Below are 20,059 nucleotides of genomic sequence, written 5' to 3' on the forward strand. Positions count from 1 at the left end.
ATTCCTGCTGCCAGAGGCCAGACGTCACTCTCCTTTTAAAAGGTGGCACCAAGACTCATGCTGCGCTTTTCATAGGGCTTGCACGATATTTGTGCCCGTTAGAGGTGCCCTTAGAAGGTGGCCAATCCTGAGTCAGATTCCTCTCAGGTACACTTGAAGGGGCTCGTTAGTCTTGTTTCAAGTGCCTCCAGCCTAGACAGATCTATACTTATATATTCAGCTTTAATGAAAATACGTGTGAAAAAGGGACTTAAAGTGCATGGCTATTTGCATAGAACAGTGGTGGCTCACAGCCTATCGATTGGAGGGATGGTGGGGAAAGCGTAAAATCGTTGGGGACGAAAGTCCTACAGTGCCACTTCAGTGAAAGCCTGATTCACGCTTCCCGTTCCCCTTGCCCAGCAGCCCCGACACCTCCTAATGAGCTGAGGTGTGTACAAAAAGAATTTGCATATTCCCAGGCAGACACTTGGAACTGCCCACCTTTTTGCTTTTCTGTGCTTTGAGCAGAGACTCTGAAGTTTGATCCTGTTTCCCTCACCGGCCTAGTTCTTGCCCTCTTTTTTAGAGGCTGCAAATACCTCTCAGGTCCTCACCCTCGCAATGATAGGGTCTTTGATCTGGTGCCTCTAACCCCCAGAGAGCCATATTCTAACTTACTCTGGTTTCTCTTCAAAACGAAAAAATCTTTCGCCTTTTACTAAAGATTTCCGTGGAGAGGAACATTTACGAGTTTATTCAATTTTTTTAAGCCTTACCACAGGTGAGGCTGTTTATCATTTGTTTAAAAGAAAAGCATTAGAAGTTGGGGAACATTTAGGAGTTGTCTGCTACTGTTATAAGGGAACATGAGCTTGGTGTTTTATTCCTGATCTCTCTGCTTGCTCATTTGCATAGACAGAGTGTAGGAGAGGTGCATCATGGGAAAGAGCTTGGGCAGTGCATGAGATTGCTTTTCCTTGACTATCTTGAAACTGCACGATAGCAGGCAGTGTATTTTCTCTTTTCTCAACATTCCTGCTGCCAGAGGCCAGACGTCACTCTCCTTTTAAAAGGTGGCACCAAGAGTCATGCTGCGCTTTTCATAGGGCTTGCACGATATTTGTGCCCGTTAGAGGTGCCCTTAGAAGGTGGCCAATCCTGAGTCAGATTCCTCTCAGGTACACTTGAAGGGGCTCGTTAGTCTTGTTTCAAGTGCCTCCAGCCTAGACAGATCTATACTTATATATTCAGCTTTAATGAAAATACGTGTGAAAAAGGGACTTAAAGTGCATGGCTATTTGCATAGAACAGTGGTGGCTCACAGCCTATCGATTGGAGGGATGGTGGGGAAAGCGTAAAATCGTTGGGGACGAAAGTCCTACAGTGCCACTTCAGTGAAAGCCTGATTCACGCTTCCCGTTCCCCTTGCCCAGCAGCCCCGACACCTCCTAATGAGCTGAGGTGTGTACAAAAAGAATTTGCATATTCCCAGGCAGACACTTGGAACTGCCCACCTTTTTGCTTTTCTGTGCTTTGAGCAGAGACTCTGAAGTTTGATCCTGTTTCCCTCACCGGCCTAGTTCTTGCCCTCTTTTTTAGAGGCTGCAAATACCTCTCAGGTCCTCACCCTCGCAATGATAGGGTCTTTGATCTGGTGCCTCTAACCCCCAGAGAGCCATATTCTAACTTACTCTGGTTTCTCTTCAAAACGAAAAAATCTTTCGCCTTTTACTAAAGATTTCCGTGGAGAGGAACATTTACGAGTTTATTCAATTTTTTTAAGCCTTACCACAGGTGAGGCTGTTTATCATTTGTTTAAAAGAAAAGCATTAGAAGTTGGGGAATATTTCAGGAGTTGTCTGCTACTGTTATAAGGGAACATGAGCTTGGTGTTTTATTCCTGATCTCTCTGCTTGCTCATTTGCATAGACAGAGTGTAGGAGAGGTGCATCATGGGACAGAGCTTGGGCAGTGCATGAGATTGCTTTTCCTTGACTATCTTGAAACTGCACGATAGCAGGCAGTATATTTTCTCTTTTCTCAACATTCCTGCTGCCAGAGGCCAGACGTCACTCTCCTTTTAAAAGGTGGCACCAAGACTCATGCTGCGCTTTTCATAGGGCTTGCACGATATTTGTGCCCGTTAGAGGTGCCCTTAGAAGGTGGCCAATCCTGAGTCAGATTCCTCTCAGGTACACTTGAAGGGGCTCGTTAGTCTTGTTTCAAGTGCCTCCAGCCTAGACAGATCTATACTTATATATTCAGCTTTAATGAAAATACGTGTGAAAAAGGGACTTAAAGTGCATGGCTATTTGCATAGAACAGTGGTGGCTCACAGCCTATCGATTGGAGGGATGGTGGGGAAAGCGTAAAATCGTTGGGGACGAAAGTCCTACAGTGCCACTTCAGTGAAAGCCTGATTCACGCTTCCCGTTCCCCTTGCCCAGCAGCCCCGACACCTCCTAATGAGCTGAGGTGTGTACAAAAAGAATTTGCATATTCCCAGGCAGACACTTGGAACTGCCCACCTTTTTGCTTTTCTGTGCTTTGAGCAGAGACTCTGAAGTTTGATCCTGTTTCCCTCACCGGCCTAGTTCTTGCCCTCTTTTTTAGAGGCTGCAAATACCTCTCAGGTCCTCACCCTCGCAATGATAGGGTCTTTGATCTGGTGCCTCTAACCCCCAGAGAGCCATATTCTAACTTACTCTGGTTTCTCTTCAAAACGAAAAAATCTTTCGCCTTTTACTAAAGATTTCCGTGGAGAGGAACATTTACGAGTTTATTCAATTTTTTTAAGCCTTACCACAGGTGAGGCTGTTTATCATTTGTTTAAAAGAAAAGCATTTGAAGTTGGGGAACATTTAGGAGTTGTCTGCTACTGTTATAAGGGAACATGAGCTTGGTGTTTTATTCCTGATCTCTCTGCTTGCTCATTTGCATAGACAGAGTGTAGGAGAGGTGCATCATGGGAAAGAGCTTGGGCAGTGCATGAGATTGCTTTTCCTTGACTATCTTGAAACTGCACGATAGCAGGCAGTGTATTTTCTCTTTTCTCAACATTCCTGCTGCCAGAGGCCAGACGTCACTCTCCTTTTAAAAGGTGGCACCAAGAGTCATGCTGCGCTTTTCATAGGGCTTGCCCGTTATTTGTGCCCGTTAGAGGTGCCCTTAGAGGGTGGCCAATCCTGAGTCAGATTCCTCTCAGGTACACTTGAAGGGGCTCGTTTGTCTTGTTTCATGTGCCTCCAGCCTAGACAGATCTATACTTATATATTCAGCTTTAATGAAAATACGTGTGAAAAAGGGACTTAAAGTGCATGGCTATTTGCATAGAACAGTGGTGGCTCACAGCCTATCGATTGGAGGGATGGTGGGGAAAGCGTAAAATCGTTGGGGACGAAAGTCCTACAGTGCCACTTCAGTGAAAGCCTGATTCACGCTTCCCGTTCCCCTTGCCCAGCAGCCCCGACACCTCCTAATGAGCTGAGGTGTGTACAAAAAGAATTTGCATATTCCCAGGCAGACACTTGGAACTGCCCACCTTTTTGCTTTTCTGTGCTTTGAGCAGAGACTCTGAAGTTTGATCCTGTTTCCCTCACCGGCCTAGTTCTTGCCCTCTTTTTTAGAGGCTGCAAATACCTCTCAGGTCCTCACCCTCGCAATGATAGGGTCTTTGATCTGGTGCCTCTAACCCCCAGAGAGCCATATTCTAACTTACTCTGGTTTCTCTTCAAAACGAAAAAATCTTTCGCCTTTTACTAAAGATTTCCGTGGAGAGGAACATTTACGAGTTTATTCAATTTTTTTAAGCCTTACCACAGGTGAGGCTGTTTATCATTTGTTTAAAAGAAAAGCATTAGAAGTTGGGGAACATTTAGGAGTTGTCTGCTACTGTTATAAGGGAACATGAGCTTGGTGTTTTATTCCTGATCTCTCTGCTTGCTCATTTGCATAGACAGAGTGTAGGAGAGGTGCATCATGGGAAAGAGCTTGGGCAGTGCATGAGATTGCTTTTCCTTGACTATCTTGAAACTGCACGATAGCAGGCAGTGTATTTTCTCTTTTCTCAACATTCCTGCTGCCAGAGGCCAGACGTCACTCTCCTTTTAAAAGGTGGCACCAAGAGTCATGCTGCGCTTTTCATAGGGCTTGCCCGTTATTTGTGCCCGTTAGAGGTGCCCTTAGAGGGTGGCCAATCCTGAGTCAGATTCCTCTCAGGTACACTTGAAGGGGCTCGTTTGTCTTGTTTCATGTGCCTCCAGCCTAGACAGATCTATACTTATATATTCAGCTTTAATGAAAATACGTGTGAAAAAGGGACTTAAAGTGCATGGCTATTTGCATAGAACAGTGGTGGCTCACAGCCTATCGATTGGAGGGATGGTGGGGAAAGCGTAAAATCGTTGGGGACGAAAGTCCTACAGTGCCACTTCAGTGAAAGCCTGATTCACGCTTCCCGTTCCCCTTGCCCAGCAGCCCCGACACCTCCTAATGAGCTGAGGTGTGTACAAAAAGAATTTGCATATTCCCAGGCAGACACTTGGAACTGCCCACCTTTTTGCTTTTCTGTGCTTTGAGCAGAGACTCTGAAGTTTGATCCTGTTTCCCTCACCGGCCTAGTTCTTGCCCTCTTTTTTAGAGGCTGCAAATACCTCTCAGGTCCTCACCCTCGCAATGATAGGGTCTTTGATCTGGTGCCTCTAACCCCCAGAGAGCCATATTCTAACTTACTCTGGTTTCTCTTCAAAACGAAAAAATCTTTCGCCTTTTACTAAAGATTTCCGTGGAGAGGAACATTTACGAGTTTATTCAATTTTTTTAAGCCTTACCACAGGTGAGGCTGTTTATCATTTGTTTAAAAGAAAAGCATTAGAAGTTGGGGAATATTTCAGGAGTTGTCTGCTACTGTTATAAGGGAACATGAGCTTGGTGTTTTATTCCTGATCTCTCTGCTTGCTCATTTGCATAGACAGAGTGTAGGAGAGGTGCATCATGGGACAGAGCTTGGGCAGTGCATGAGATTGCTTTTCCTTGACTATCTTGAAACTGCACGATAGCAGGCAGTATATTTTCTCTTTTCTCAACATTCCTGCTGCCAGAGGCCAGACGTCACTCTCCTTTTAAAAGGTGGCACCAAGACTCATGCTGCGCTTTTCATAGGGCTTGCACGATATTTGTGCCCGTTAGAGGTGCCCTTAGAAGGTGGCCAATCCTGAGTCAGATTCCTCTCAGGTACACTTGAAGGGGCTCGTTAGTCTTGTTTCAAGTGCCTCCAGCCTAGACAGATCTATACTTATATATTCAGCTTTAATGAAAATACGTGTGAAAAAGGGACTTAAAGTGCATGGCTATTTGCATAGAACAGTGGTGGCTCACAGCCTATCGATTGGAGGGATGGTGGGGAAAGCGTAAAATCGTTGGGGACGAAAGTCCTACAGTGCCACTTCAGTGAAAGCCTGATTCACGCTTCCCGTTCCCCTTGCCCAGCAGCCCCGACACCTCCTAATGAGCTGAGGTGTGTACAAAAAGAATTTGCATATTCCCAGGCAGACACTTGGAACTGCCCACCTTTTTGCTTTTCTGTGCTTTGAGCAGAGACTCTGAAGTTTGATCCTGTTTCCCTCACCGGCCTAGTTCTTGCCCTCTTTTTTAGAGGCTGCAAATACCTCTCAGGTCCTCACCCTCGCAATGATAGGGTCTTTGATCTGGTGCCTCTAACCCCCAGAGAGCCATATTCTAACTTACTCTGGTTTCTCTTCAAAACGAAAAAATCTTTCGCCTTTTACTAAAGATTTCCGTGGAGAGGAACATTTACGAGTTTATTCAATTTTTTTAAGCCTTACCACAGGTGAGGCTGTTTATCATTTGTTTAAAAGAAAAGCATTAGAAGTTGGGGAATATTTCAGGAGTTGTCTGCTACTGTTATAAGGGAACATGAGCTTGGTGTTTTATTCCTGATCTCTCTGCTTGCTCATTTGCATAGACAGAGTGTAGGAGAGGTGCATCATGGGACAGAGCTTGGGCAGTGCATGAGATTGCTTTTCCTTGACTATCTTGAAACTGCACGATAGCAGGCAGTATATTTTCTCTTTTCTCAACATTCCTGCTGCCAGAGGCCAGACGTCACTCTCCTTTTAAAAGGTGGCACCAAGACTCATGCTGCGCTTTTCATAGGGCTTGCACGATATTTGTGCCCGTTAGAGGTGCCCTTAGAAGGTGGCCAATCCTGAGTCAGATTCCTCTCAGGTACACTTGAAGGGGCTCGTTAGTCTTGTTTCAAGTGCCTCCAGCCTAGACAGATCTATACTTATATATTCAGCTTTAATGAAAATACGTGTGAAAAAGGGACTTAAAGTGCATGGCTATTTGCATAGAACAGTGGTGGCTCACAGCCTATCGATTGGAGGGATGGTGGGGAAAGCGTAAAATCGTTGGGGACGAAAGTCCTACAGTGCCACTTCAGTGAAAGCCTGATTCACGCTTCCCGTTCCCCTTGCCCAGCAGCCCCGACACCTCCTAATGAGCTGAGGTGTGTACAAAAAGAATTTGCATATTCCCAGGCAGACACTTGGAACTGCCCACCTTTTTGCTTTTCTGTGCTTTGAGCAGAGACTCTGAAGTTTGATCCTGTTTCCCTCACCGGCCTAGTTCTTGCCCTCTTTTTTAGAGGCTGCAAATACCTCTCAGGTCCTCACCCTCGCAATGATAGGGTCTTTGATCTGGTGCCTCTAACCCCCAGAGAGCCATATTCTAACTTACTCTGGTTTCTCTTCAAAACGAAAAAATCTTTCGCCTTTTACTAAAGATTTCCGTGGAGAGGAACATTTACGAGTTTATTCAATTTTTTTAAGCCTTACCACAGGTGAGGCTGTTTATCATTTGTTTAAAAGAAAAGCATTAGAAGTTGGGGAACATTTAGGAGTTGTCTGCTACTGTTATAAGGGAACATGAGCTTGGTGTTTTATTCCTGATCTCTCTGCTTGCTCATTTGCATAGACAGAGTGTAGGAGAGGTGCATCATGGGAAAGAGCTTGGGCAGTGCATGAGATTGCTTTTCCTTGACTATCTTGAAACTGCACGATAGCAGGCAGTGTATTTTCTCTTTTCTCAACATTCCTGCTGCCAGAGGCCAGACGTCACTCTCCTTTTAAAAGGTGGCACCAAGAGTCATGCTGCGCTTTTCATAGGGCTTGCCCGTTATTTGTGCCCGTTAGAGGTGCCCTTAGAGGGTGGCCAATCCTGAGTCAGATTCCTCTCAGGTACACTTGAAGGGGCTCGTTTGTCTTGTTTCATGTGCCTCCAGCCTAGACAGATCTATACTTATATATTCAGCTTTAATGAAAATACGTGTGAAAAAGGGACTTAAAGTGCATGGCTATTTGCATAGAACAGTGGTGGCTCACAGCCTATCGATTGGAGGGATGGTGGGGAAAGCGTAAAATCGTTGGGGACGAAAGTCCTACAGTGCCACTTCAGTGAAAGCCTGATTCACGCTTCCCGTTCCCCTTGCCCAGCAGCCCCGACACCTCCTAATGAGCTGAGGTGTGTACAAAAAGAATTTGCATATTCCCAGGCAGACACTTGGAACTGCCCACCTTTTTGCTTTTCTGTGCTTTGAGCAGAGACTCTGAAGTTTGATCCTGTTTCCCTCACCGGCCTAGTTCTTGCCCTCTTTTTTAGAGGCTGCAAATACCTCTCAGGTCCTCACCCTCGCAATGATAGGGTCTTTGATCTGGTGCCTCTAACCCCCAGAGAGCCATATTCTAACTTACTCTGGTTTCTCTTCAAAACGAAAAAATCTTTCGCCTTTTACTAAAGATTTCCGTGGAGAGGAACATTTACGAGTTTATTCAATTTTTTTAAGCCTTACCACAGGTGAGGCTGTTTATCATTTGTTTAAAAGAAAAGCATTAGAAGTTGGGGAATATTTCAGGAGTTGTCTGCTACTGTTATAAGGGAACATGAGCTTGGTGTTTTATTCCTGATCTCTCTGCTTGCTCATTTGCATAGACAGAGTGTAGGAGAGGTGCATCATGGGACAGAGCTTGGGCAGTGCATGAGATTGCTTTTCCTTGACTATCTTGAAACTGCACGATAGCAGGCAGTATATTTTCTCTTTTCTCAACATTCCTGCTGCCAGAGGCCAGACGTCACTCTCCTTTTAAAAGGTGGCACCAAGACTCATGCTGCGCTTTTCATAGGGCTTGCACGATATTTGTGCCCGTTAGAGGTGCCCTTAGAAGGTGGCCAATCCTGAGTCAGATTCCTCTCAGGTACACTTGAAGGGGCTCGTTAGTCTTGTTTCAAGTGCCTCCAGCCTAGACAGATCTATACTTATATATTCAGCTTTAATGAAAATACGTGTGAAAAAGGGACTTAAAGTGCATGGCTATTTGCATAGAACAGTGGTGGCTCACAGCCTATCGATTGGAGGGATGGTGGGGAAAGCGTAAAATCGTTGGGGACGAAAGTCCTACAGTGCCACTTCAGTGAAAGCCTGATTCACGCTTCCCGTTCCCCTTGCCCAGCAGCCCCGACACCTCCTAATGAGCTGAGGTGTGTACAAAAAGAATTTGCATATTCCCAGGCAGACACTTGGAACTGCCCACCTTTTTGCTTTTCTGTGCTTTGAGCAGAGACTCTGAAGTTTGATCCTGTTTCCCTCACCGGCCTAGTTCTTGCCCTCTTTTTTAGAGGCTGCAAATACCTCTCAGGTCCTCACCCTCGCAATGATAGGGTCTTTGATCTGGTGCCTCTAACCCCCAGAGAGCCATATTCTAACTTACTCTGGTTTCTCTTCAAAACGAAAAAATCTTTCGCCTTTTACTAAAGATTTCCGTGGAGAGGAACATTTACGAGTTTATTCAATTTTTTTAAGCCTTACCACAGGTGAGGCTGTTTATCATTTGTTTAAAAGAAAAGCATTAGAAGTTGGGGAATATTTAGGAGTTGTCTGCTACTGTTATAAGGGAACATGAGCTTGGTGTTTTATTCCTGATCTCTCTGCTTGCTCATTTGCATAGACAGAGTGTAGGAGAGGTGCATCATGGGACAGAGCTTGGGCAGTGCATGAGATTGCTTTTCCTTGACTATCTTGAAACTGCACGATAGCAGGCAGTATATTTTCTCTTTTCTCAACATTCCTGCTGCCAGAGGCCAGACGTCACTCTCCTTTTAAAAGGTGGCACCAAGACTCATGCTGCGCTTTTCATAGGGCTTGCACGATATTTGTGCCCGTTAGAGGTGCCCTTAGAAGGTGGCCAATCCTGAGTCAGATTCCTCTCAGGTACACTTGAAGGGGCTCGTTAGTCTTGTTTCAAGTGCCTCCAGCCTAGACAGATCTATACTTATATATTCAGCTTTAATGAAAATACGTGTGAAAAAGGGACTTAAAGTGCATGGCTATTTGCATAGAACAGTGGTGGCTCACAGCCTATCGATTGGAGGGATGGTGGGGAAAGCGTAAAATCGTTGGGGACGAAAGTCCTACAGTGCCACTTCAGTGAAAGCCTGATTCACGCTTCCCGTTCCCCTTGCCCAGCAGCCCCGACACCTCCTAATGAGCTGAGGTGTGTACAAAAAGAATTTGCATATTCCCAGGCAGACACTTGGAACTGCCCACCTTTTTGCTTTTCTGTGCTTTGAGCAGAGACTCTGAAGTTTGATCCTGTTTCCCTCACCGGCCTAGTTCTTGCCCTCTTTTTTAGAGGCTGCAAATACCTCTCAGGTCCTCACCCTCGCAATGATAGGGTCTTTGATCTGGTGCCTCTAACCCCCAGAGAGCCATATTCTAACTTACTCTGGTTTCTCTTCAAAACGAAAAAATCTTTCGCCTTTTACTAAAGATTTCCGTGGAGAGGAACATTTACGAGTTTATTCAATTTTTTTAAGCCTTACCACAGGTGAGGCTGTTTATCATTTGTTTAAAAGAAAAGCATTAGAAGTTGGGGAATATTTCAGGAGTTGTCTGCTACTGTTATAAGGGAACATGAGCTTGGTGTTTTATTCCTGATCTCTCTGCTTGCTCATTTGCATAGACAGAGTGTAGGAGAGGTGCATCATGGGACAGAGCTTGGGCAGTGCATGAGATTGCTTTTCCTTGACTATCTTGAAACTGCACGATAGCAGGCAGTATATTTTCTCTTTTCTCAACATTCCTGCTGCCAGAGGCCAGACGTCACTCTCCTTTTAAAAGGTGGCACCAAGACTCATGCTGCGCTTTTCATAGGGCTTGCACGATATTTGTGCCCGTTAGAGGTGCCCTTAGAAGGTGGCCAATCCTGAGTCAGATTCCTCTCAGGTACACTTGAAGGGGCTCGTTAGTCTTGTTTCAAGTGCCTCCAGCCTAGACAGATCTATACTTATATATTCAGCTTTAATGAAAATACGTGTGAAAAAGGGACTTAAAGTGCATGGCTATTTGCATAGAACAGTGGTGGCTCACAGCCTATCGATTGGAGGGATGGTGGGGAAAGCGTAAAATCGTTGGGGACGAAAGTCCTACAGTGCCACTTCAGTGAAAGCCTGATTCACGCTTCCCGTTCCCCTTGCCCAGCAGCCCCGACACCTCCTAATGAGCTGAGGTGTGTACAAAAAGAATTTGCATATTCCCAGGCAGACACTTGGAACTGCCCACCTTTTTGCTTTTCTGTGCTTTGAGCAGAGACTCTGAAGTTTGATCCTGTTTCCCTCACCGGCCTAGTTCTTGCCCTCTTTTTTAGAGGCTGCAAATACCTCTCAGGTCCTCACCCTCGCAATGATAGGGTCTTTGATCTGGTGCCTCTAACCCCCAGAGAGCCATATTCTAACTTACTCTGGTTTCTCTTCAAAACGAAAAAATCTTTCGCCTTTTACTAAAGATTTCCGTGGAGAGGAACATTTACGAGTTTATTCAATTTTTTTAAGCCTTACCACAGGTGAGGCTGTTTATCATTTGTTTAAAAGAAAAGCATTAGAAGTTGGGGAATATTTAGGAGTTGTCTGCTACTGTTATAAGGGAACATGAGCTTGGTGTTTTATTCCTGATCTCTCTGCTTGCTCATTTGCATAGACAGAGTGTAGGAGAGGTGCATCATGGGACAGAGCTTGGGCAGTGCATGAGATTGCTTTTCCTTGACTATCTTGAAACTGCACGATAGCAGGCAGTATATTTTCTCTTTTCTCAACATTCCTGCTGCCAGAGGCCAGACGTCACTCTCCTTTTAAAAGGTGGCACCAAGACTCATGCTGCGCTTTTCATAGGGCTTGCACGATATTTGTGCCCGTTAGAGGTGCCCTTAGAAGGTGGCCAATCCTGAGTCAGATTCCTCTCAGGTACACTTGAAGGGGCTCGTTAGTCTTGTTTCAAGTGCCTCCAGCCTAGACAGATCTATACTTATATATTCAGCTTTAATGAAAATACGTGTGAAAAAGGGACTTAAAGTGCATGGCTATTTGCATAGAACAGTGGTGGCTCACAGCCTATCGATTGGAGGGATGGTGGGGAAAGCGTAAAATCGTTGGGGACGAAAGTCCTACAGTGCCACTTCAGTGAAAGCCTGATTCACGCTTCCCGTTCCCCTTGCCCAGCAGCCCCGACACCTCCTAATGAGCTGAGGTGTGTACAAAAAGAATTTGCATATTCCCAGGCAGACACTTGGAACTGCCCACCTTTTTGCTTTTCTGTGCTTTGAGCAGAGACTCTGAAGTTTGATCCTGTTTCCCTCACCGGCCTAGTTCTTGCCCTCTTTTTTAGAGGCTGCAAATACCTCTCAGGTCCTCACCCTCGCAATGATAGGGTCTTTGATCTGGTGCCTCTAACCCCCAGAGAGCCATATTCTAACTTACTCTGGTTTCTCTTCAAAACGAAAAAATCTTTCGCCTTTTACTAAAGATTTCCGTGGAGAGGAACATTTACGAGTTTATTCAATTTTTTTAAGCCTTACCACAGGTGAGGCTGTTTATCATTTGTTTAAAAGAAAAGCATTAGAAGTTGGGGAATATTTCAGGAGTTGTCTGCTACTGTTATAAGGGAACATGAGCTTGGTGTTTTATTCCTGATCTCTCTGCTTGCTCATTTGCATAGACAGAGTGTAGGAGAGGTGCATCATGGGACAGAGCTTGGGCAGTGCATGAGATTGCTTTTCCTTGACTATCTTGAAACTGCACGATAGCAGGCAGTATATTTTCTCTTTTCTCAACATTCCTGCTGCCAGAGGCCAGACGTCACTCTCCTTTTAAAAGGTGGCACCAAGACTCATGCTGCGCTTTTCATAGGGCTTGCACGATATTTGTGCCCGTTAGAGGTGCCCTTAGAAGGTGGCCAATCCTGAGTCAGATTCCTCTCAGGTACACTTGAAGGGGCTCGTTAGTCTTGTTTCAAGTGCCTCCAGCCTAGACAGATCTATACTTATATATTCAGCTTTAATGAAAATACGTGTGAAAAAGGGACTTAAAGTGCATGGCTATTTGCATAGAACAGTGGTGGCTCACAGCCTATCGATTGGAGGGATGGTGGGGAAAGCGTAAAATCGTTGGGGACGAAAGTCCTACAGTGCCACTTCAGTGAAAGCCTGATTCACGCTTCCCGTTCCCCTTGCCCAGCAGCCCCGACACCTCCTAATGAGCTGAGGTGTGTACAAAAAGAATTTGCATATTCCCAGGCAGACACTTGGAACTGCCCACCTTTTTGCTTTTCTGTGCTTTGAGCAGAGACTCTGAAGTTTGATCCTGTTTCCCTCACCGGCCTAGTTCTTGCCCTCTTTTTTAGAGGCTGCAAATACCTCTCAGGTCCTCACCCTCGCAATGATAGGGTCTTTGATCTGGTGCCTCTAACCCCCAGAGAGCCATATTCTAACTTACTCTGGTTTCTCTTCAAAACGAAAAAATCTTTCGCCTTTTACTAAAGATTTCCGTGGAGAGGAACATTTACGAGTTTATTCAATTTTTTTAAGCCTTACCACAGGTGAGGCTGTTTATCATTTGTTTAAAAGAAAAGCATTTGAAGTTGGGGAACATTTAGGAGTTGTCTGCTACTGTTATAAGGGAACATGAGCTTGGTGTTTTATTCCTGATCTCTCTGCTTGCTCATTTGCATAGACAGAGTGTAGGAGAGGTGCATCATGGGAAAGAGCTTGGGCAGTGCATGAGATTGCTTTTCCTTGACTATCTTGAAACTGCACGATAGCAGGCAGTGTATTTTCTCTTTTCTCAACATTCCTGCTGCCAGAGGCCAGACGTCACTCTCCTTTTAAAAGGTGGCACCAAGAGTCATGCTGCGCTTTTCATAGGGCTTGCCCGTTATTTGTGCCCGTTAGAGGTGCCCTTAGAGGGTGGCCAATCCTGAGTCAGATTCCTCTCAGGTACACTTGAAGGGGCTCGTTTGTCTTGTTTCATGTGCCTCCAGCCTAGACAGATCTATACTTATATATTCAGCTTTAATGAAAATACGTGTGAAAAAGGGACTTAAAGTGCATGGCTATTTGCATAGAACAGTGGTGGCTCACAGCCTATCGATTGGAGGGATGGTGGGGAAAGCGTAAAATCGTTGGGGACGAAAGTCCTACAGTGCCACTTCAGTGAAAGCCTGATTCACGCTTCCCGTTCCCCTTGCCCAGCAGCCCCGACACCTCCTAATGAGCTGAGGTGTGTACAAAAAGAATTTGCATATTCCCAGGCAGACACTTGGAACTGCCCACCTTTTTGCTTTTCTGTGCTTTGAGCAGAGACTCTGAAGTTTGATCCTGTTTCCCTCACCGGCCTAGTTCTTGCCCTCTTTTTTAGAGGCTGCAAATACCTCTCAGGTCCTCACCCTCGCAATGATAGGGTCTTTGATCTGGTGCCTCTAACCCCCAGAGAGCCATATTCTAACTTACTCTGGTTTCTCTTCAAAACGAAAAAATCTTTCGCCTTTTACTAAAGATTTCCGTGGAGAGGAACATTTACGAGTTTATTCAATTTTTTTAAGCCTTACCACAGGTGAGGCTGTTTATCATTTGTTTAAAAGAAAAGCATTAGAAGTTGGGGAATATTTAGGAGTTGTCTGCTACTGTTATAAGGGAACATGAGCTTGGTGTTTTATTCCTGATCTCTCTGCTTGCTCATTTGCATAGACAGAGTGTAGGAGAGGTGCATCATGGGACAGAGCTTGGGCAGTGCATGAGATTGCTTTTCCTTGACTATCTTGAAACTGCACGATAGCAGGCAGTATATTTTCTCTTTTCTCAACATTCCTGCTGCCAGAGGCCAGACGTCACTCTCCTTTTAAAAGGTGGCACCAAGACTCATGCTGCGCTTTTCATAGGGCTTGCACGATATTTGTGCCCGTTAGAGGTGCCCTTAGAAGGTGGCCAATCCTGAGTCAGATTCCTCTCAGGTACACTTGAAGGGGCTCGTTAGTCTTGTTTCAAGTGCCTCCAGCCTAGACAGATCTATACTTATATATTCAGCTTTAATGAAAATACGTGTGAAAAAGGGACTTAAAGTGCATGGCTATTTGCATAGAACAGTGGTGGCTCACAGCCTATCGATTGGAGGGATGGTGGGGAAAGCGTAAAATCGTTGGGGACGAAAGTCCTACAGTGCCACTTCAGTGAAAGCCTGATTCACGCTTCCCGTTCCCCTTGCCCAGCAGCCCCGACACCTCCTAATGAGCTGAGGTGTGTACAAAAAGAATTTGCATATTCCCAGGCAGACACTTGGAACTGCCCACCTTTTTGCTTTTCTGTGCTTTGAGCAGAGACTCTGAAGTTTGATCCTGTTTCCCTCACCGGCCTAGTTCTTGCCCTCTTTTTTAGAGGCTGCAAATACCTCTCAGGTCCTCACCCTCGCAATGATAGGGTCTTTGATCTGGTGCCTCTAACCCCCAGAGAGCCATATTCTAACTTACTCTGGTTTCTCTTCAAAACGAAAAAATCTTTCGCCTTTTACTAAAGATTTCCGTGGAGAGGAACATTTACGAGTTTATTCAATTTTTTTAAGCCTTACCACAGGTGAGGCTGTTTATCATTTGTTTAAAAGAAAAGCATTAGAAGTTGGGGAATATTTCAGGAGTTGTCTGCTACTGTTATAAGGGAACATGAGCTTGGTGTTTTATTCCTGATCTCTCTGCTTGCTCATTTGCATAGACAGAGTGTAGGAGAGGTGCATCATGGGACAGAGCTTGGGCAGTGCATGAGATTGCTTTTCCTTGACTATCTTGAAACTGCACGATAGCAGGCAGTATATTTTCTCTTTTCTCAACATTCCTGCTGCCAGAGGCCAGACGTCACTCTCCTTTTAAAAGGTGGCACCAAGACTCATGCTGCGCTTTTCATAGGGCTTGCCCGTTATTTGTGCCCGTTAGAGGTGCCCTTAGAGGGTGGCCAATCCTGAGTCAGATTCCTCTCAGGTACACTTGAAGGGGCTCGTTTGTCTTGTTTCATGTGCCTCCAGCCTAGACAGATCTATACTTATATATTCAGCTTTAATGAAAATACGTGTGAAAAAGGGACTTAAAGTGCATGGCTATTTGCATAGAACAGTGGTGGCTCACAGCCTATCGATTGGAGGGATGGTGGGGAAAGCGTAAAATCGTTGGGGACGAAAGTCCTACAGTGCCACTTCAGTGAAAGCCTGATTCACGCTTCCCGTTCCCCTTGCCCAGCAGCCCCGACACCTCCTAATGAGCTGAGGTGTGTACAAAAAGAATTTGCATATTCCCAGGCAGACACTTGGAACTGCCCACCTTTTTGCTTTTCTGTGCTTTGAGCAGAGACTCTGAAGTTTGATCCTGTTTCCCTCACCGGCCTAGTTCTTGCCCTCTTTTTTAGAGGCTGCAAATACCTCTCAGGTCCTCACCCTCGCAATGATAGGGTCTTTGATCTGGTGCCTCTAACCCCCAGAGAGCCATATTCTAACTTACTCTGGTTTCTCTTCAAAACGAAAAAATCTTTCGCCTTTTACTAAAGATTTCCGTGGAGAGGAACATTTACGAGTTTATTCAATTTTTTTAAGCCTTACCACAGGTGAGGCTGTTTATCATTTGTTTAAAAGAAAAGCATTAGAAGTTGGGGAATATTTCAGGAGTTGTCTGCTACTGTTATAAGGGAACATGAGCTTGGTGTTTTATTCCTGATCTCTCTGCTTGCTCATTTGCATAGACAGAGTGTAGGAGAGGTGCATCATGGGACAGAGCTTGGGCAGTGCATGAGATTGCTTTTCCTTGACTATCTTGAAACTGCACGATAGCAGGCAGTATATTTTCTCTTTTCTCAACATTCCTGCTGCCAGAGGCCAGACGTCACTCTCCTTTTAAAAGGTGGCACCAAGACTCATGCTGCGCTTTTCATAGGGCTTGCACGATATTTGTGCCCGTTAGAGGTGCCCTTAGAAGGTGGCCAATCCTGAGTCAGATTCCTCTCAGGTACACTTGAAGGGGCTCGTTAGTCTTGTTTCAAGTGCCTCCAGCCTAGACAGATCTATACTTATATATTCAGCTTTAATGAAAATACGTGTGAAAAAGGGACTTAAAGTGCATGGCTATTTGCATAGAACAGTGGTGGCTCACAGCCTATCGATTGGAGGGATGGTGGGGAAAGCGTAAAATCGTTGGGGACGAAAGTCCTACAGTGCCACTTCAGTGAAAGCCTGATTCACGCTTCCCGTTCCCCTTGCCCAGCAGCCCCGACACCTCCTAATGAGCTGAGGTGTGTACAAAAAGAATTTGCATATTCCCAGGCAGACACTTGGAACTGCCCACCTTTTTGCTTTTCTGTGCTTTGAGCAGAGACTCTGAAGTTTGATCCTGTTTCCCTCACCGGCCTAGTTCTTGCCCTCTTTTTTAGAGGCTGCAAATACCTCTCAGGTCCTCACCCTCGCAATGATAGGGTCTTTGATCTGGTGCCTCTAACCCCCAGAGAGCCATATTCTAACTTACTCTGGTTTCTCTTCAAAACGAAAAAATCTTTCGCCTTTTACTAAAGATTTCCGTGGAGAGGAACATTTACGAGTTTATTCAATTTTTTTAAGCCTTACCACAGGTGAGGCTGTTTATCATTTGTTTAAAAGAAAAGCATTAGAAGTTGGGGAATATTTAGGAGTTGTCTGCTACTGTTATAAGGGAACATGAGCTTGGTGTTTTATTCCTGATCTCTCTGCTTGCTCATTTGCATAGACAGAGTGTAGGAGAGGTGCATCATGGGACAGAGCTTGGGCAGTGCATGAGATTGCTTTTCCTTGACTATCTTGAAACTGCACGATAGCAGGCAGTATATTTTCTCTTTTCTCAACATTCCTGCTGCCAGAGGCCAGACGTCACTCTCCTTTTAAAAGGTGGCACCAAGACTCATGCTGCGCTTTTCATAGGGCTTGCACGATATTTGTGCCCGTTAGAGGTGCCCTTAGAAGGTGGCCAATCCTGAGTCAGATTCCTCTCAGGTACACTTGAAGGGGCTCGTTAGTCTTGTTTCAAGTGCCTCCAGCCTAGACAGATCTATACTTATATATTCAGCTTTAATGAAAATACGTGTGAAAAAGGGACTTAAAGTGCATGGCTATTTGCATAGAACAGTGGTGGCTCACAGCCTATCGATTGGAGGGATGGTGGGGAAAGCGTAAAATCGTTGGGGACGAAAGTCCTACAGTGCCACTTCAGTGAAAGCCTGATTCACGCTTCCCGTTCCCCTTGCCCAGCAGCCCCGACACCTCCTAATGAGCTGAGGTGTGTACAAAAAGAATTTGCATATTCCCAGGCAGACACTTGGAACTGCCCACCTTTTTGCTTTTCTGTGCTTTGAGCAGAGACTCTGAAGTTTGATCCTGTTTCCCTCACCGGCCTAGTTCTTGCCCTCTTTTTTAGAGGCTGCAAATACCTCTCAGGTCCTCACCCTCGCAATGATAGGGTCTTTGATCTGGTGCCTCTAACCCCCAGAGAGCCATATTCTAACTTACTCTGGTTTCTCTTCAAAACGAAAAAATCTTTCGCCTTTTACTAAAGATTTCCGTGGAGAGGAACATTTACGAGTTTATTCAATTTTTTTAAGCCTTACCACAGGTGAGGCTGTTTATCATTTGTTTAAAAGAAAAGCATTAGAAGTTGGGGAATATTTCAGGAGTTGTCTGCTACTGTTATAAGGGAACATGAGCTTGGTGTTTTATTCCTGATCTCTCTGCTTGCTCATTTGCATAGACAGAGTGTAGGAGAGGTGCATCATGGGACAGAGCTTGGGCAGTGCATGAGATTGCTTTTCCTTGACTATCTTGAAACTGCACGATAGCAGGCAGTATATTTTCTCTTTTCTCAACATTCCTGCTGCCAGAGGCCAGACGTCACTCTCCTTTTAAAAGGTGGCACCAAGACTCATGCTGCGCTTTTCATAGGGCTTGCACGATATTTGTGCCCGTTAGAGGTGCCCTTAGAAGGTGGCCAATCCTGAGTCAGATTCCTCTCAGGTACACTTGAAGGGGCTCGTTAGTCTTGTTTCAAGTGCCTCCAGCCTAGACAGATCTATACTTATATATTCAGCTTTAATGAAAATACGTGTGAAAAAGGGACTTAAAGTGCATGGCTATTTGCATAGAACAGTGGTGGCTCACAGCCTATCGATTGGAGGGATGGTGGGGAAAGCGTAAAATCGTTGGGGACGAAAGTCCTACAGTGCCACTTCAGTGAAAGCCTGATTCACGCTTCCCGTTCCCCTTGCCCAGCAGCCCCGACACCTCCTAATGAGCTGAGGTGTGTACAAAAAGAATTTGCATATTCCCAGGCAGACACTTGGAACTGCCCACCTTTTTGCTTTTCTGTGCTTTGAGCAGAGACTCTGAAGTTTGATCCTGTTTCCCTCACCGGCCTAGTTCTTGCCCTCTTTTTTAGAGGCTGCAAATACCTCTCAGGTCCTCACCCTCGCAATGATAGGGTCTTTGATCTGGTGCCTCTAACCCCCAGAGAGCCATATTCTAACTTACTCTGGTTTCTCTTCAAAACGAAAAAATCTTTCGCCTTTTACTAAAGATTTCCGTGGAGAGGAACATTTACGAGTTTATTCAATTTTTTTAAGCCTTACCACAGGTGAGGCTGTTTATCATTTGTTTAAAAGAAAAGCATTAGAAGTTGGGGAATATTTCAGGAGTTGTCTGCTACTGTTATAAGGGAACATGAGCTTGGTGTTTTATTCCTGATCTCTCTGCTTGCTCATTTGCATAGACAGAGTGTAGGAGAGGTGCATCATGGGACAGAGCTTGGGCAGTGCATGAGATTGCTTTTCCTTGACTATCTTGAAACTGCACGATAGCAGGCAGTATATTTTCTCTTTTCTCAACATTCCTGCTGCCAGAGGCCAGACGTCACTCTCCTTTTAAAAGGTGGCACCAAGACTCATGCTGCGCTTTTCATAGGGCTTGCCCGTTATTTGTGCCCGTTAGAGGTGCCCTTAGAGGGTGGCCAATCCTGAGTCAGATTCCTCTCAGGTACACTTGAAGGGGCTCGTTTGTCTTGTTTCATGTGCCTCCAGCCTAGACAGATCTATACTTATATATTCAGCTTTAATGAAAATACGTGTGAAAAAGGGACTTAAAGTGCATGGCTATTTGCATAGAACAGTGGTGGCTCACAGCCTATCGATTGGAGGGATGGTGGGGAAAGCGTAAAATCGTTGGGGACGAAAGTCCTACAGTGCCACTTCAGTGAAAGCCTGATTCACGCTTCCCGTTCCCCTTGCCCAGCAGCCCCGACACCTCCTAATGAGCTGAGGTGTGTACAAAAAGAATTTGCATATTCCCAGGCAGACACTTGGAACTGCCCACCTTTTTGCTTTTCTGTGCTTTGAGCAGAGACTCTGAAGTTTGATCCTGTTTCCCTCACCGGCCTAGTTCTTGCCCTCTTTTTTAGAGGCTGCAAATACCTCTCAGGTCCTCACCCTCGCAATGATAGGGTCTTTGATCTGGTGCCTCTAACCCCCAGAGAGCCATATTCTAACTTACTCTGGTTTCTCTTCAAAACGAAAAAATCTTTCGCCTTTTACTAAAGATTTCCGTGGAGAGGAACATTTACGAGTTTATTCAATTTTTTTAAGCCTTACCACAGGTGAGGCTGTTTATCATTTGTTTAAAAGAAAAGCATTAG

The 20,059-nt window shown here is 45.3% G+C and overlaps 20 non-coding genes across 20 annotated transcripts; all 20 read left to right on the forward strand.

Moving 5' to 3' along the window:
- The first annotated feature begins 656 nt into the window (after positions 1 to 656).
- On the forward strand, positions 657 to 771 carry LOC147670538 (U5 spliceosomal RNA). Its single transcript, XR_015303711.1, has one exon. It is a non-coding gene; the product is annotated as a U5 spliceosomal RNA (small nuclear RNA).
- An 898-nt stretch (positions 772 to 1,669) lies between these two features.
- Positions 1,670 to 1,784, forward strand: LOC147670539 (U5 spliceosomal RNA). Its single transcript, XR_015303713.1, has one exon. It is a non-coding gene; the product is annotated as a U5 spliceosomal RNA (small nuclear RNA).
- Positions 1,785 to 2,683: 899 nt separating this feature from the next.
- LOC147670540 (U5 spliceosomal RNA) lies at positions 2,684 to 2,798 on the forward strand. The gene has a single exon (XR_015303714.1). It is a non-coding gene; the product is annotated as a U5 spliceosomal RNA (small nuclear RNA).
- An 898-nt stretch (positions 2,799 to 3,696) lies between these two features.
- LOC147670541 (U5 spliceosomal RNA) lies at positions 3,697 to 3,811 on the forward strand. The gene has a single exon (XR_015303715.1). It is a non-coding gene; the product is annotated as a U5 spliceosomal RNA (small nuclear RNA).
- Positions 3,812 to 4,709: 898 nt separating this feature from the next.
- Positions 4,710 to 4,824, forward strand: LOC147670542 (U5 spliceosomal RNA). Its single transcript, XR_015303716.1, has one exon. It is a non-coding gene; the product is annotated as a U5 spliceosomal RNA (small nuclear RNA).
- An 899-nt stretch (positions 4,825 to 5,723) lies between these two features.
- On the forward strand, positions 5,724 to 5,838 carry LOC147670543 (U5 spliceosomal RNA). The gene has a single exon (XR_015303717.1). It is a non-coding gene; the product is annotated as a U5 spliceosomal RNA (small nuclear RNA).
- An 899-nt stretch (positions 5,839 to 6,737) lies between these two features.
- On the forward strand, positions 6,738 to 6,852 carry LOC147670544 (U5 spliceosomal RNA). The gene has a single exon (XR_015303718.1). It is a non-coding gene; the product is annotated as a U5 spliceosomal RNA (small nuclear RNA).
- Positions 6,853 to 7,750: 898 nt separating this feature from the next.
- Positions 7,751 to 7,865, forward strand: LOC147670545 (U5 spliceosomal RNA). The gene has a single exon (XR_015303719.1). It is a non-coding gene; the product is annotated as a U5 spliceosomal RNA (small nuclear RNA).
- Positions 7,866 to 8,764: 899 nt separating this feature from the next.
- LOC147670546 (U5 spliceosomal RNA) lies at positions 8,765 to 8,879 on the forward strand. The gene has a single exon (XR_015303720.1). It is a non-coding gene; the product is annotated as a U5 spliceosomal RNA (small nuclear RNA).
- Positions 8,880 to 9,777: 898 nt separating this feature from the next.
- LOC147670547 (U5 spliceosomal RNA) lies at positions 9,778 to 9,892 on the forward strand. Its single transcript, XR_015303721.1, has one exon. It is a non-coding gene; the product is annotated as a U5 spliceosomal RNA (small nuclear RNA).
- Positions 9,893 to 10,791: 899 nt separating this feature from the next.
- On the forward strand, positions 10,792 to 10,906 carry LOC147670548 (U5 spliceosomal RNA). The gene has a single exon (XR_015303722.1). It is a non-coding gene; the product is annotated as a U5 spliceosomal RNA (small nuclear RNA).
- Positions 10,907 to 11,804: 898 nt separating this feature from the next.
- On the forward strand, positions 11,805 to 11,919 carry LOC147670549 (U5 spliceosomal RNA). Its single transcript, XR_015303724.1, has one exon. It is a non-coding gene; the product is annotated as a U5 spliceosomal RNA (small nuclear RNA).
- Positions 11,920 to 12,818: 899 nt separating this feature from the next.
- LOC147670550 (U5 spliceosomal RNA) lies at positions 12,819 to 12,933 on the forward strand. Its single transcript, XR_015303725.1, has one exon. It is a non-coding gene; the product is annotated as a U5 spliceosomal RNA (small nuclear RNA).
- Positions 12,934 to 13,831: 898 nt separating this feature from the next.
- On the forward strand, positions 13,832 to 13,946 carry LOC147670551 (U5 spliceosomal RNA). Its single transcript, XR_015303726.1, has one exon. It is a non-coding gene; the product is annotated as a U5 spliceosomal RNA (small nuclear RNA).
- Positions 13,947 to 14,844: 898 nt separating this feature from the next.
- On the forward strand, positions 14,845 to 14,959 carry LOC147670552 (U5 spliceosomal RNA). Its single transcript, XR_015303727.1, has one exon. It is a non-coding gene; the product is annotated as a U5 spliceosomal RNA (small nuclear RNA).
- Positions 14,960 to 15,858: 899 nt separating this feature from the next.
- LOC147670553 (U5 spliceosomal RNA) lies at positions 15,859 to 15,973 on the forward strand. Its single transcript, XR_015303728.1, has one exon. It is a non-coding gene; the product is annotated as a U5 spliceosomal RNA (small nuclear RNA).
- An 899-nt stretch (positions 15,974 to 16,872) lies between these two features.
- LOC147670554 (U5 spliceosomal RNA) lies at positions 16,873 to 16,987 on the forward strand. Its single transcript, XR_015303655.1, has one exon. It is a non-coding gene; the product is annotated as a U5 spliceosomal RNA (small nuclear RNA).
- Positions 16,988 to 17,885: 898 nt separating this feature from the next.
- On the forward strand, positions 17,886 to 18,000 carry LOC147670555 (U5 spliceosomal RNA). The gene has a single exon (XR_015303656.1). It is a non-coding gene; the product is annotated as a U5 spliceosomal RNA (small nuclear RNA).
- Positions 18,001 to 18,899: 899 nt separating this feature from the next.
- On the forward strand, positions 18,900 to 19,014 carry LOC147670556 (U5 spliceosomal RNA). The gene has a single exon (XR_015303657.1). It is a non-coding gene; the product is annotated as a U5 spliceosomal RNA (small nuclear RNA).
- Positions 19,015 to 19,913: 899 nt separating this feature from the next.
- LOC147670557 (U5 spliceosomal RNA) lies at positions 19,914 to 20,028 on the forward strand. The gene has a single exon (XR_015303658.1). It is a non-coding gene; the product is annotated as a U5 spliceosomal RNA (small nuclear RNA).
- Positions 20,029 to 20,059: the final 31 nt, after the last annotated feature.

The sequence above is a fragment of the Lissotriton vulgaris genome, unplaced genomic scaffold, assembly GCF_964263255.1.
Source record: "Lissotriton vulgaris unplaced genomic scaffold, aLisVul1.2 SCAFFOLD_7903, whole genome shotgun sequence".
NCBI classification, from domain to species: domain Eukaryota; kingdom Metazoa; phylum Chordata; class Amphibia; order Caudata; family Salamandridae; genus Lissotriton; species Lissotriton vulgaris.